This window comes from Schistocerca americana, chromosome 3, assembly GCF_021461395.2.
Source record: "Schistocerca americana isolate TAMUIC-IGC-003095 chromosome 3, iqSchAmer2.1, whole genome shotgun sequence".
In the NCBI taxonomy this organism is placed as follows: domain Eukaryota; kingdom Metazoa; phylum Arthropoda; class Insecta; order Orthoptera; family Acrididae; genus Schistocerca; species Schistocerca americana.
This window is the reverse complement of record NC_060121.1, coordinates 206583556-206598465: the sequence shown is the minus strand read 5'-3', so window position 1 is coordinate 206598465 and position 14910 is coordinate 206583556.

Sequence of the window (14910 nt, the reverse complement as noted above, 5' to 3'; positions counted from 1 at the left end):
CGTAACATACTTTGTTGTGAGTCAATAGTTGTGATCTGCAGTTGCATATTTTTTAAACTTATGGAGCAATATCCTGTTGGGTAATTTTTTTTCCTATAATTGCAGTAAGTACTTATGTGCTCTTCCACCTTTTTCCACTTAATGACCAGTTTGTTCTTGGAAAGAGTTTAATAGTTCAAGACTGTAAAATGCTGTGATGTAATATTATGTGTGCACATTACAACTCTGATGTTGTGTTCTAGTTTCCCTTTTCAGCAGCAGTGTCTGTTATCTCCGTTTTTCATAAAATTTCACTTTTTATTAGCATAACCTCAACAAAACAAAAGTTCCAGGCAGAAACTTCTGAATAGCTTCAAGGAAGCCAGGTTTTTCTCTTGTCACAAAACAAATTACTGTCTCAGTCATTATATGTTCAGTTCGAAGTGGAAAGTTGTAATTCTTGTAGTGTCAAGATCTTGAAATTAAAAAAAAGATTCGAGCTTAATTTCAAGTTAAGTCCTAGCTGTTTTCTGATTCAAAATTCATTTCACCAGTCAGAATGCAGACCCACTGTGAATGCTATTCTTGGGTATGGGATGTGTTAGTTGTTGCAGATAAGCAGCTGTGCTTCGTGAGTCACTGACACTCGTATTCCATTACGTATAGGGATTCGGTTCAGTAGAGGCAAGTGTCAATACTAAACTGATCCCCCTTCCCACTGTCTCCAAAGGAAATTGAAACAGAGCTAGTGGGACCATTTGAGCAATAGGAAAGCCTACTGTGTCAGGGAAATCAAACACAAAAGGGTACGGGAGTGTGAAACACTGAAAGTTTAAATGTACAGTGAATAACAACAACAACTGGGAAAACGATAGCAAGGGAAAAGAAGATCATGTACACACACTGTGAACGCATGAGGCTTTATTCAAGATGTTGAATTGTATCTTCTGGCTGTCCATGAAGGAACAGGATATAAAGAGGTGCAGGTTGTAGCACATGTTAGAAAGAATCTCTGTCATCTAGATTCCAAGGTAAATAATTGGATCATTCCAGCAATTGGCTGGGAGGCATGAGAAACCAGCCCTGCTTACAGAATTTCAATGATGCTCACAATGTGTAGCCTGGTTGTGAGATGAGTGGAAGTTGATACTTTGAAGGTTCTCTGACAAGCGAGGCTGTGACTTCCTAGAATTGTGTCATATCGCTGTAAAAGTTGGGTGTACAGTGGAAACTCGATTAACCGTCATCTTCGGGACCGTGGTCGTGACGGTTGAGCAAATAGACGTATAACAGAAACACTGTATTCCTCCAAAACATAACCTCAATCAATTATTTTATGTATAGACACATATCACTCTCACAGTAATATAATAATATTTCGGAGTGAAAACAAATTAAACACAATTGTAATAGCAAATAAAATTATTTATTACATGATAAAAACATCCGTACAGTAGCTACAAAAGTTGCAAAATACATGATGTTCAGTACTGTACTGTACTATAAACTTACAGGTGAAATAGTTTATCTAGCTTGGAAATAGTCAGTCAATTTCTTCTGCCTTTTTGATGTTCGAGCTTTCACCGTGGCAATATTTTGTATTTTTCGGAGCAGTCGTGCCTGTGTTGCATTAGCCTCTTCTTGACTTTCAAACCATTCTATACACTTGGACAGCATTGTTTCGGCCTCTGAATGGCTAGGAGTTTGTTTTTCTTCATGGTTTGAACACTCGTCTTCATCAGCCCCTTCTTCTTCTTCTTCTTCTTCTTCTTCTTCTTCTTTGGTGGCACTTACGCTGGCAACAATTTCATCATCACTCAAAATTTGAAAACCCCCGTCCACTTTGTCACACTCTAACCACTCTGATACTTCTTCTGACGTCAAATTTTTGCTGATTTGTAAATTATTGCACAAATTGACCATCTCGTCAACTGTCACACACACGGGTTTCTCCGATTCTTCGCCTCTAGGTTGAGGCCAAAGTTTATTCCAGCCGTTCTTGAGATTTGACACTGACAAATCACTCCATGCAATGGCAACATTGAAAATGGCATCTTTAATACTGTAAGACCTCCAAAACTGTTTTGAAGATGTTGATTCATCAGATGAGAGCAAACTTTCGATAAATATTTTTCTATAACGACGTTTCATGTTTTCGATGATTCCCTGATCCACGGGCTGTATAAATGAAGTTTTGTTTGCTGGAAGGAAGAGACATGTTATGTTGCCGTCATCACTTTTCATTTCACAAGTAGGGTGCGTTGGGGCATTGTCTAATAGCAATAGCTCTTTCTGTGGCAACGTTTTTCCACCAAATGTGCTCTAACTTCAGGTACAAATTGTTTGTGAAACCAGTCAGAAAAAATTGATTGATCCATCCAAGCACTTTTCTTGGCATAGTATTGTGCAGGGAGAGCATTCAAATTCAAATTCTTGAATGCACGAGGTTTTCTTGATTTCTCAATCACAAGTAGGGGTAGCCTATGATTGCCGGTCGCATTTGCGCAAACCATAGCAGTGATGCGATCTTTCTGTACTTTGAAACCTGGAGCAGCTTTTTCAGAGAGTGATGCTAATGTCTTTTGTGGTAAAGCCTTCCAATGAAGCCCAGTTTCATCACAATTGTAAACTTGCTCCCTAACAAGATTCAATTCAGCCATTTTTTCTTTAAATTGTTCCTGGAACTCGACAATTACAGAGCTATCCGCGCTGAGTTTTTCTCCACTGATATCAAGTTGGTGAATGCCATAACGAAATTTAAACTTGTCGAGCCATCCGATACTTGCTTTAAAAGACGAGTCACCATCAAGTTTGTTGTTCATTTCAACAGCCTTGGCCATTATTATAGGCCCTGAAAGTGGAAGCCCCTGACTTCTTGCTTGTATAAACCATCGGTACATTGCAGTGTGCAATTCATCATATTTTGCAGGTTTCATTGTCTTTCTTGTTCGCATATCTCCATCCATGCTCTGCATTGTTGACACATGTTGTTCTATTTTATCAGCATCACGTATTATATCATTAACTGTTGTTATCCAATATCATAAATCAGCGCTACACTTGTCGCAGTTTCGCCCTTTCTTAAGCATTTTATAATTTCAAGTCCTAAAACAACACGTTTATGTTTTTCAGACATTTTATCAAGTCACTGTATCACACACACCTGCACTAAATACGGTAGTGTAAAATATTAGTCAATAAAGCTTATTCAAGTGGAAAACACGTAACACGACACAGCCCGCTAGATACACTGTGACAATTACAGTCTTCTCGCCACAACTGGAAACCGATCCAGTGGTGATTGTTGACTCACAAGTGACACAAAGACAAGAAAAGGGGGAGATGTGTTAGCACGTCAACTGAAGGTCATATTTTATGTACCAATCTACGGTGGGCGGGTACATTCACTTCCCACTAAAATAGAGTAAATAAACAAAGTGAACGCGTCACTGCACCTTAGAGCATTCTGTTATTACAGTATTATTATGCTGTTACAGCAGTGGCGGTTAACAGAAACTGACGGTTTAAAGAGTGATGGTTAATCGAGTTTTTACTGTATTACACATTGGAGGTTGCTAGCAAGTTAGCTGACTGTATTTTGGTGCTCTCAAGGGTTTTTAGGTGATGTGTCTCTCCATCCATTCCATATAATGATAGCTGTGCAAGATGCATTTGTGTTGGTGTAAGACCGAAAGAAATGCTTCTCACAGATGAGATTATTAAACTCCTGGTTGTCAACTAAAGCATACTAAACAAAGTCACAGAGTTTGAAGTGCTCATAAAAAGCTGTGGAACGCACATAATAGGAGGCTGGCTAAAACCTGAAACTGACTGCAGTGATATTTGTGTAGTAAATATAAGAGCTTATGAAAAGGATAGGTTAACTGGAAAATGGAGATGGTATTCATTACATGCATTAAAAAAAATTCAAATCCAGTGAGACAGAAAACTGAAGCTGTTTTCTTGAGTTGGCTAGACCCAGTATTGAGGGTGAACATTTATAATCAGGTCCTTCTGTTGATCACAACTCACCCCCAGATGTAACCGAAACCCCAGCTTGCCAGTGTGCATGTTCCCAATTAGGCTGTCATTATTACAGAAGACAAAAGTCCAAGAATTGATTAGGATGATTACAGTTTTTTAAAGTGATGGTCATGCCAAGACATGCTGTATAATACTCTGAAAACTATTAAGAACGGATGGTTTAGAATACCAGTTACGATGCAAACACCAGGTATCTCTGAATTCAAGGTGAATCCAAATTCGAGATGACTTCCCATTGTTCAAAACAAGGGATTACATAAAAAGCACTTAGGCACACATTTGGTTTATTTTGAAAATTTGTAAATGGTTACCTTTGTACACGTAAGTGAAGTAGACAGTGAAAGTACCGGTACAAAAAATAAAATCGGGTAAAGATCTCCCACAGTCAGATACAGATGCCACTTAGTCCTCCTCTCTGGAACGCCATTGTTATAATTATCTTGCAGTTCTTCACATAGTAGACCACCTTCACACTCAATGCTTTGTTACACAGCACCCCTTAAAGCTGTTCACAATTGGTGCACTGAATATGCATGTTCAAGTAGTCTAAATTCATTCCACAATTAGAGATACTGAAGTTTTCATCACATATGCAGTAGGGATCAGGGCTTGACGACCTTGAAGTAAACAGTTTTGGTACAGCTTCCTCAGATGGTCTTTAAATGTGTTATTCACCACCATATCCCACATTTGTGGTTGTGAAGTTGTGCCTTTTAGAATGACAAGATCTTTGTTTCATTTCAGGATTTCTGCTATCACTGCTGGTATTAGGTGCCTCTTGAGGGCATCAACTTTGCACTATTCTGTAGGAGAGCACCTGGCCTTCTGCTCCAGATTGTATGGATCAAAAAATATGATACCAGATGACAAAACATTACCTTCAGCAAGCACACACAACAGCATGGTGATTCATGATTTCTCATTCTCCATAGTGCATACCGATAACTTTTGACACCTTTCTCTTCAACTGTTGTAGTTGACGGCACATCAATGTAAACAGAGATCTCGTCAGTGTTTCCGATTTGCCTGAAGATATAGGCATGTTTCTTTCTCAGTGTTATGACATGTCGCTGATACTCGACCAATTTCTCTACGCATGATGCTGGAAGACACCGAGCACAGAATGTTTGACACCACAGTACATCCCCATGGTGCTGCATAATCCTTATACATACCAAGAGCTGGCTTTATATTGGACACCATGTTCCTATGCTAATTCACATGCTTTATTTCATAAAATATTGTGGGAAATGGCATTCTTTCTTTACATTTCTCACATTAAATGCTATTACTTCCACTTCAATATTTTCGAAACATCCACTACATGGACCACTGAAAGCTTTCCTAGTTGGCTTCACATTTTGTAAATGTCCTTTCTTCTTTTACAACCTCTAAACATTGGCCTCTGTGGTCCATACTTCTTTGAAGCCAAACAATTGTTTGTTGCTTTTGCATGACAAACAACCATGATTTTGATATCTGTGTCATAGTAATGCCTGCATCCTGTTGAAAAATTTGATGTTGAACCATGTTGTTCCACACCACAGTCCGTTACATACTTAAATACGCAGTTGAAAAGTGGGATCTCCAAAGTCAAAGAGCAACTGAAAAAAAAAAGAAAAAAAAAATTGCCACAACAAATACTTCCTCCTATCATACAACAGTGGTCAAAGTACATGCATATGTTCAAGATTAAAGAGGTAGGCATGGCAGAGAGTAGAGTTACTTCTTAATGGAACCTCGAGGTTCTGTTTGGTAAAGAAAAGAAAAAGTACATTAATACCCCATGAATGCAACATGTCTCTCTACTTTTGGGCACAAAATTTTGGGAAAAACCTTGTTGTGCAGATATACGGTTTGTTGGAACCAGTGGCAACAAATAGACCTAACCTTTTTGAGGATGTCCACATTGAATCTAGTATCAGTGAATATGAGCCAGTTATGGGTGCGGAAAGAGGGAAAAAATGTAGAGAAACTGCAGCTCAGTTTAGAGAAATAGGTGGGAGGGATCCAGCATGGATACAACGATTGTAACAAAACTACTAAGGGAACGGTAACTGGTGGAAAACAAAGCAGAGGGATGTTGTTGTTGTTATGGTCTTCAGTGCTGAGACTGGTTTGATGCAGCTCTCCATGCTACTCTATCCTGTGCAAGCTTCTTCATCTCCCAGTACTTGCTGCAACCTACATCCTTCTGAATATGCTTGGTATATTCATCTCTTGGTCTCCTTCTACGATTTTTACCCCCCACGCTGCCTTCCAATGCTAAATTTGTGATCCCCTGATGCCTCAGAACATGTCCTACCAACCGGTCCCTTCTTCTTGTCAAGTTGTGCCACAAAGTCCTCTTGTCCCCAATTCTATTCAATACCTACCCATCTAATCTTCAGCATTCTTCTGTAGCACCACATTTTGTAAGCTTCTATTCTCTTCTTGTCCAAACTAATTATTGTCCATGTTTCACTTCCATACATGGCTACACTCCATACAAATACTTTCAGTAACGATTTCCTGACACTTAAATCTATACTCGATGACAGCAAATTTCTCTTCTTCAGAAATGCTTTCCTTGCCATTGCCAGTCTAAAGCAGACGGATAGAGATGGTAAGTTTGTATCATGACACATATAGCTGACAAACGAGGTGGAAGTGAGGGTAGCAAACCAAAAACAGAAATGGCGAACCCAGTTTTCAAACATTTCTTTACAAAGGGAGGTTCAGAAGTACTGTCTCAGTCTGTTACATTACTGTGAAGCTGAATGATATAAATATTTGTGTCAGCAGTGCTGTGAAACAGCAGTGGGTGCTAAATTTACACAGAAGCCAGTAGAATCCCTGTCAGATTTTATACAGAATTCGTCACTTATTTATCCTCTCTAACCACAGTATACAGAAAATCCCTTGAACTACTGTGTCCAGTTGTTGGAACAAAGCATACATCAAACTCATCTGGAAGAAGGGTAGCAGAAGTCCTCCAGTAACACTGACATCTGTATGCAGTCAAATCTTAGAATATACGCTCGAACAGAATGACCTCTTCCATATCAACCAACATGGGTTATGCCCTATCCTTGGTTATCTTGCATGATATCCTGAAAGCCATGGATCAAAGCAATCAGGTAGATGCGGCATTTCTTGTCTTCTGAGAATCATCTGACACGGTAATATCCCAGCACTTACTAATGAAACAATTGTTACAGCGCGGAAGCGCTTGAAAAGGACATGTGCTGAATCGCAGTTTGGAAGAATGCTGCAGCTCGGTTCCTATTTGAGCTAGGGACACGGGGCGAAAAGTTTTAGCTTTAGCCCAGATCTGCCTTTTGTATAGCCATTCAAAAATTTGTCTTAATGTAGCTGTGTTTCAGTATATGAAGCAAGGTTTGAACAAGGGCAGGAGCTGGCGCCCAGGCAAATTGTACAACTGATTAATTCGTTTTGCAAAAGATTTTAACGGGGATGAAATTAATGTAGCAAATGGCACCACTTGTATGTGCACCATTCAGATTTTACATGAACAGTCATCCTTGTTCAGATTTTACGTGGAGTAGCAGTCAGTCTTATACAGCTCTGGACTGGTGCGAGACTGATGGTTCAAATTTGGCCCACCAGTGTATCGAAGCTCAGTCTAAGACGAAAACAGAATTTTAACCGTTTGGAAATAATCTTGCTTCATTTGGATTTTTGTGGAAAAATCATATTTCTCTGGGAGGTTTTTGAAGCATGCCACTTCTGTACCTTAAATGTGTTCGAATTGTTTCAAGCTTTGCAAGAAAGTAGATAAATGGTTAAAGTCGAAACAAATTTTTTCATCCACTAATTTATAAATGTTGTTGACATGCTGTGATGTCGAGCTAAATGTAGCACGTGAAAATTGTTACATGAATTGAATGTGCGGAAGTGGTTTAAAGTGCATCAAATAAATTTTAAAAAAATGCGTTATTATGGAAAAAGAATTAAAAACTTGCTTACAAAAATCTAGCTTTATTCCCATTTTTAGTGCAAAAAACACATTTTCTATGAGTTTTTACATGTGCTTATTTCTCTGTTTCAGTATTGTGCAAATCAGATCAAATTTTGTGAGAAGGTTGACAAATAAATGTAATTAATGGTAGCCCTGTTGTTTTGTGAAAGCTTTATCCATTGCCAGGATATAGTGATAGAAATCTATGCATAAAATTCACATAAAATTGGGTTTTACGCGAATTGGACTTTCCGAGATGGTTCAAAATGAAACAAATGATGATAAAAGTTTATTCTAACGCCAATTATAAGATGCATTTTCAAAAATGTTTCATCGTTCGAGCTTTACATGCGAAAAACCATGTATCTGCACATGAAACTGTTACATAGATATGCATTTCATTTTAAGCATTGCATTTGGATATAATTAAAAAAAAACTGGTTATTAAAGTTGATTATTGTTTTGTTGTTTAACAAAGATTTTATTTACCAGTGGCTGAAAATCAATGGATAATATTTGGATGTGCAAAACAATGCATGTACCAAACCAGAATAAAACAGTTTTTTGATTTCGGGGGTAGCCTGATTTTTCTTCCCTGAGGAGAACATTTCTCCCCCAAATCCATCCCCTGTTAAATGTACCCTGAGGGGTGTAAGGACAAATAGATACAAATATATGGGCTTCTAGAGAGTGGAATGCATCTACAACAGGAAGTAACTAGGGTGGGGGTGCGCCTATAATAGGAAGTATTCCAGAGTGGGGGTGCATGCGTCTGAAAGTGTAATGACACATTGTGTAATATTGCAAAACATGACAAATGTCATGTTGGATGACATGATGGCGTGTGTCATTTTATATGATATGACATATATCATGTTACTCTACTTGACTAAGAAACTCTGAATATGTCAAGATTTTTCAATTTAAATGACCTTGAAGCTGTCAGACAACTTGGAAAGCTAGTTCCCTTTTTTTACATCCCTAAATCTGTGTAGGACGTTTGCCTTTTTTGTGCTATGGTAAGAGCATCTACCATTCTGGTACTACATATGACATTGCCTGTTCAGCCATGGCTGGTGAACGGTATAGAATTGACAGTAAAGGAATATGAAACAAAGTTTGTGACTAGGTTGAGAGTTTGGACGTCATTGACAGAAGTACTTTGAGGGAATTGTAGTCACACCATAGCTGTTCATATTGTTTACTAATGGCATGGCAATAACATTAATGGCAGACTTTTTGCAGATCATGCAGTTGTCCACTGTGAAGCAGTATCAGGAAAAATGGCACATGGCACAAACATACAGTCAGATTTTGATAAGATTGAACAGACCCAGATGTGGGGGGGAGGGGTGGGGTGCAAACAGGAGTATCTGCCCCAGGCAACAATTTCAGAGGGGGGGGGGTGCCAAATTTATATTCTTGAAGAAGAAAACATTGTTTCACAAAGCGCCTAGCATCCAGCGCATGTTGATGTGTCGATCATTCATATGATTTTGAAACACATTCCAACTGGTTTTTTAAAATTTTGGAACACTTTCTAAGTTATTTTCTGAACGAATCATAAGCTGATTTTTGAATGTGTGCTTAGTGTACATGATGTCTGTGCCAGGGAAATCCCTGTCACATCTAGAATTAAAAAACTTTCCCGCAGACAAAAGGGGATGGGCCTATAGAAGCTGAGCTGAACAAATTCAAATGAGTGAATGCCAATTGCTATCTGTCTGTGTGATTGATTGGGTGTGAGCATGATCAGTATTGTTATAATTATTAGCAAAATCCATGGACTCAGATTACCAGAGTGGAAATAGACGACTAACAGGAATAACAGTGTATCCAAGAAAATAAAAGTTTGATAGAAAATTTTTACCATATCACTACACTAACCCATTAACCTGAGAATATATTTTGACAATGGCAGGAATAGCTACAGAATTAGAGATGGCATGACTGTTTGCTAGAACGAGGAAGGAGAAGAAATGGGGACATCACATAAATTATAAGGAAGAATATGACGATTCCAAATTTATATAAAAATTTTGTACTACTACTTTCCCATACCGTGCTTGGGAAACTGGAGCATAGGAATGAAATGTGAAACTATTTCGTAACATAAAACTTTTTGCTTGTAGTAGTAGGCCTAAAAGGCATTTGGTATTGGTACATCATGAATTATGTTTGGTCTTGTTATTATGTAATTGAGGTACATAAAAATGACCATTTGCGCCAAAACAGGCTTGCTTATTTGGCGTGTGTTACAACTGCTGCAGCATTAGAAAGGCTTGTTTTGTTTTATGTAGCAGACAGTGACAAGTCAGATGTAATCAAATTGAGAAACCACACCAGTCTTCGGTACTATGCTTATTAACAGATTTTTCAGTGTCAGACAACGACATTTTGATTTTTCATGTAGCAAAACATTTGACGAAGACTGATGAGGTAATAGATTCTTTTGCAGAAAGGAAAACGTTCCGTGTAAAGCTGTAGCAGGATTAAAGAGAAAAGAATGCTGGGACTTGAGGATTGGAGAAATGTGTACTACACATGCAAACAAAATTGACACTCGGCGCAGTGGCTAAGGGGAGAGACTGTAAAGGAATTTCCCATTTACTGTCGCTCCCATCAGCCAATGCGCCGGGGGCCAACTTTGTTTGTGCAAACAATACTGTCTTGCTTGTCTCTTGTCTTTACTGGTTTTATGTTTCCTTATTTAATTTTATATCACACAAAAGAGAAAGTTATTAGCTAATAGGCAGTAAAGAGTGCAAATTTACTGAAGAGTTCTTATTCTCCTGGTCACAAATAAGCCCATCCATAATTAATTGTGAATTTTTTTTACGGCGGGCAGGATGTCAAATCAGCAGACTGGGAGCAGGAGAAGCACCACAGGACGTTTTAATTTCTACTGTCCTGAATATAGGTTTGATGACTTCCATTACAAAATATACATATTTGAATTCCATTGAGTGAAATACAGTGACATGCGACAGAAGAACGATGAGTGAAGAGGAGTGGGACTGCACTTCGGCACACTTAAGACCGAATAACATGTCTTACAGTTTCTCAAACATATATGTTTTATACATCAACCTCTTCATAAAAATGTGCGCTGCAAAATGAACATATTTTTGAAAAAAATATTTTTTTTCCATTTTCACGTTCTATCTCAAATGCTCAAGAGGGGGCTTCCACTACCAAGTTTTTGCTGTGGTTTGGAAATATCGTAGATCCAGGACTGAGATTATAAAGTGGTGCAAAAATGTGTGACTTGCTTTAAATGTTAAGAAATGCCAAAACACGGTATCCCATGTCAACAAGTAATAATTGCAATCAGTCGGTCATAGTAGCAGCTAGACACCACAATATATGGGTTACAGCAGGGAAAGATTGCATACAGTAGAGCATGTGTCAGACTTACGTAAGCTCATTAATAGAGTACTGGGGAAAAGTAGATGTCCTAAAAACGAGATTGCTTACTAAACACTCATGTGACCTATCCTAGAATATTGCACATTTGTGGGACCCATACCAGACAGGGATATCACATTATGTAGAACATAAATGAAGAAATGCAGCATGAGTGATGACAGGTTTGTTTGACCCAGGAGTGAATGTCATGGAAATGCTTTTAGATGTATAGCAACTATCCTACAAAAGCTCACAAAGTTTCGAGAACCAGTATTAAGTGAGGGATGTTGGAATACACTGCAATCCCATACATGTCATACCCGTAGGGGGCTGGAATAGACTAACAGTGGAGGGGCAAAAATGCCATGTCCAAAATTATTCAAAAAATCGGAAAAAAGTGCTGGCACAAATGAATTTTATCTCCTAGAGAGCACTTCTGGGGGGACAAAATTAAGCTTGTCAGTCCAAAAGGTTTTGAGACTAGATTAATAAAAATAGAGAAAAGTTTAGATGATAGTTTTAATGTTTCGGGTGTTCTACATAGTCTCCTGTCACTAGAGTATGATGCATAGAATGTTCATAAAACAATATGGAACTCGTAGAGAAGTCCTTTGGAATGTTCACCTTGCACATCGCACTTGCTCAAATAACATCAATGCTTTGTTTCATCATGTGAATCTCTGCACTCTGTGTTTCTGCTCTAGGTTTGTACTGATAACATCAAGCCTTGCCATGCATCATGATTGTTTCCAGAAAAGAGTTGCCCACATTTTGTTTTTCAATGAGGTTGTGGTAGGTGTCCTTCCGTCATAGTTTTTGTTCAAACTCAAGGTGTGCACTACAATGTGCACACACTTTTCTCTTCAAATTATTTCAGAGAATGTACTGAACTCTTGATTTAGGAATGTTGCTCCATAGTGATTTGTGACACAACAATGTTGAGGCACTGTGGCCATGTTGAGGTCATCAGTCCCCTAGAACTTAGAACTGCTTAAACCTAACTAACCTAAGGACATCACACACACCCATGCCCGAGGCAGGATTCGAATCTGCGACCATGTTAGTCCAAACTGCCACCGCAGTTACTGTGCTGATGTCACTTACAGGCCAGGTATGATCTCAGTCTTGGAACTTTGTGGGCAGATAGTATGCAAAGGCATTTAAGCAGTCATTCATCCTGCACTCCAAGGTTGAAGGGAATGGGAAGAAACCCTAATATGTAGTACAAAGGGAGGTACCCTCTACCATAGTTTGCAGAGTAAGGATGTAGATAACAACACATAGCTTTATTGACAGCAATACTATGGTTCCTTCTGCTTGTTTTTCTTGCTACAAATGACATATCTTCTCCATACCTCATAGTCACAAGGCCTTCCTCTGCAGACTGGTTACCTGATTTTGTCTATTCTTGGTGAGTTTCTCTAAAATTACAGGAATAAGTGTCACTAGGAATTCAGAAATTTATAGCCCCCCTCTCCCACGCCCCTCCCACTCCCATGTCCTTTGTAAATAACAGGGATTTTGCTGTGTGAAAAAAAGGATAATATTTTTCAAACATACAGTTAATATCTTATCACATTTGTCCACTGATCCACTGATTGATTGTAATCCAAGCTGCATCTCAGTTTTTCGAAAATGCTTTGGTTATTTGTTTTTCCTGTTTATGCAGTATGAGATGATGATGATGATGTTTGGTTTGTGGGGCGCTCAACTGCGTGGTTATCAGCGCCCGTACAATTATCCAATCTTTGCTCAGTCCAATTTCGCCACTTTCCTGGATGATGAGGAAATGATGAGGACAACACAAACACCCAGTCATCTCGAGGCAGGTGAAAATCCCTGACCCCGCCGGGAATCGAACCCGGGACCCCGGGCTCGGGAAGCAAGAACGCTACTGCGAGACCACGAGCGGCGGACCAGTATGAGATCTTTACAACATATATATTTCTTCGTCATGCCATTGAATGCTGTTACAGCACTCACTGAACTAATTTCCAGTTCAAAAAGCAAGTTCGGTTGAGTTGTAGCATGGTTTTTTCTATTTATGTGAATGGTACCTATAACCCAGTCATCAGGCGTTTCTTACTGGAAAGTTTTGAGGAGTCTTTTATTTTATTGCTCTATCTTCTTTGGAGTGCTAAACACAAATCTGTAGTTTGCCTTAAAACACTGAAAAAATTATGTCTTTGTTCAGTTTTTGGATTAAATTCTGAAAAACATGTGCTTATTGTGGGAACCACCTAGTAAAAAAATAAATAACATTAGGGCTAAATTTCTCAAAATGATGAAACAGAGGAGTAGGAAGGGAAGAGGGCTAATGAGGGTGAGGGGCAGCAGAGAAAGGACCATACGTAACTCATTCAAGTGCCTGTGAAGGTAGGTGCATGAAGTTAAGATGCATGCAGGAGCAGGAAATAGCATGGGAGCCATGGAAGATGTAGGACAGTGAGAGATAAAACAGAGTAAATTACAGTTCATGTACCTATAAATATAACTGAAGTGGGCACAGATAAAAATAAAAAGTTAGTGAAGTTGATGATGGAGAGAAAGAGGTGGAAAATGGCTGTATCCAATATATTTTTTGTACAAAAAGATTTTATTTCCATAAATACTATCAATTTATATTAGGTTTACAGATGAATATTCATAATAATTAACACTCCTACAGTTTAGGTGCAAGAAAAAGGGCAAAGTGTAGTTTTAAAAGCTGAATCAGGAGATTTGAGATACTTATACAACTTTTTGTAAGATGATCTTGTTTTTACTCAAGTCCACTGGCTCAATATATTTTTCCAAAGAAAATATTGTCCATTATAGGCTATTAAATTTTTCCTTTTATTTGCTATTGGCCAATTTCAACTGTAGAGTCATCAAGAAACATTCAGAATATCTCTGTGCAACATCTGTTGCAGCATAATGCATAGGGATATCTGTACGTTCAATCTTCAATGTCAGTATTTTGTTGACACCATCTACTTATGGGGAAATGATTGTCATAAATAAATACGAAAAATCAGAGCTCGCACACAAAGATTTAAGTGTTTGCTTTTCCCACACACTTTTGGGGAAATGATTGTCATAACAAAATACAAAAAGTCAGAGCTTGCACGGAAAGATTTAAGTGTTTGCTATTCCCACACACTGTTTGAGAGTAGAATGGTAGAGAAATAGTGGAAAGTTGCTCAGTGGAAAGTTGCTCAGTCACCTCTGTCAGTCACTTACATGTGAATTGCAGAGAAGACATGTAGATGTAGCTGAAAATGTAGATAATGGCCCTACAGTCGAAAATGGCCAATAGCAGATACACAGAAAACTTTATAAAACAAACAATGGATGACATTTTGTTTCGAAAAATTTTGTTATACACAATACAAACCAGTATACATTGTATTTTCTGCAAGCTTACGATAACTGTACATGAGAAGCATACATCACATTTACAGAAAAAATATCGAACATGGCTAAAAGTATGTATCTCAATACTGCCATGTTGTGTTATCCACAAATGTATGTTACAT